The sequence below is a fragment of the Brassica napus genome, unplaced genomic scaffold, assembly GCF_020379485.1.
Source record: "Brassica napus cultivar Da-Ae unplaced genomic scaffold, Da-Ae ScsIHWf_2285;HRSCAF=2946, whole genome shotgun sequence".
NCBI lineage: Eukaryota > Viridiplantae > Streptophyta > Magnoliopsida > Brassicales > Brassicaceae > Brassica > Brassica napus.
The window spans coordinates 29,135-30,730 of record NW_026015674.1 but is presented as its reverse complement, the minus strand read 5'-3'; the positions used below and the strand labels follow the sequence as shown (position 1 = coordinate 30,730).

Sequence of the window (1,596 nt, the reverse complement as noted above, 5' to 3'; positions counted from 1 at the left end):
AGATTAGTGTGGTTTTGGTGATTTGATTGACCTTTAGTGTTTGATTCTTGTTTTTTTTTTTGCTTATATCACATTGTATCCTAATTAATTTTGCTTTTGATTGATGTCAGGTTAATATCATTGATATGACTGGTGTAATCTTAGCCCTATGCAGTGTTGGTGGTGTGCAGAGTCAGCCTATTACAGTCGACATGCAAATGAGGAGATTAAAAGTTGCAAGAATCTACAGCAAATGGAGTTTACTCCAGGTAGAATTCATTTACTCCCCTCTATCCTATGTAGACCTTCTCCTTGAAGATATTGTCTTAATTTTCTGGAAGCCTCTTATTCTGATATTTTGGGGTTCGGAATACATGTTATTGTAGGTGTGCATCCCAACACCATTTTGAGCAGAATCAAAAAGACAACGCAAACAACAATGATGCACAGAAGCAGCTGGGAAGAAAAGAAATCGTAATAGCTCAGAAAAATGTAGGTAAAAACATTTTTCTAGCCTAAACAGGTGCTTTATGTATTTCGCTAACGATCTGGAATGTTACCAATAATATTTTTATATGTTAGTGTAATCTCAATAAGAATCACAATTGGTTAAGCCTTTAGAGGATCATATGTACAAGAAGAAAAGAAAAACAATGCAAAAATTCTATGTATTTTGATCTGTATGAGAAAAGAATAGAAAAATAGATTCCAAACCATATGAAATTTCCTCTATACACACAACGCTTGCTCAAACATAATATAGGTTCTCGGGGGAAAAATATTCCCTCTAACGTATAAAATGCAATTTATGATATAATTACTATAAGCCAAGATGTTAACTAATACTTTTATCATAAACCAAGATACTTTTATCTAAATGTTAAGTAATCAAAAAGACATGTGGATTTAGAAATGTCAATTTGAGAAAAAAAAAATGACCATCCTTCCAAAGTTAGAAATGCAAAGTTTTAATTTTGCTCACTAACCAAACAAAAATCAATAATCTATTACGAATATGGTAAAAACTCTATAAATTAATATTCAATACATTAACATTTTTTTGGTTTTGAATTGTATCGATTCAAAATATGATATAAATCGATACGATAATAAGATAATAATTTGTATATATATGACCTCATTAACATTATAAATTAGTAATAAATGTTAAGTAATCAAAAAGACATTTGGATTAACTTGAGAAAAAAATGACGACCCTTCCAGAGTTAGAAAATTCTAATTTTGCTCACTAACAAAACAAAAATCAATAGTCTATTACTAATATATATGGTAGAAACTCTATAGATTAATATTCAATAAATTAACAAATCTTTGGTCTTGAATTGTACCGATTCAAAATATGATATAAATCCATATGATAATAAGATAATAATTTGTATATATATGATCGCATAAAAATATAAGTTACATATATATATATATATATATATATATATATATATATATATATATATTTAATATAAGTACAAGCAAAAAAATCGTATTGTTTATTTCATACTCACACCATAATTTACCTCTATTTTTTAATATTTCAATATATTTTGATAATATTTAATAAAAGTAATATCAAAAAAATTTAAATTCTATAAAAAATAT

The 1,596-nt window shown here is 26.8% G+C and overlaps 1 long non-coding RNA gene across 1 annotated transcript; it reads left to right on the top strand.

Moving 5' to 3' along the window:
- On the top strand, positions 1 to 650 carry LOC125600500. Its single transcript, XR_007333830.1, has 2 exons — positions 1 to 248; positions 366 to 650. It is a non-coding gene; the product is annotated as an uncharacterized LOC125600500 (long non-coding RNA).
- Positions 651 to 1,596: the final 946 nt, after the last annotated feature.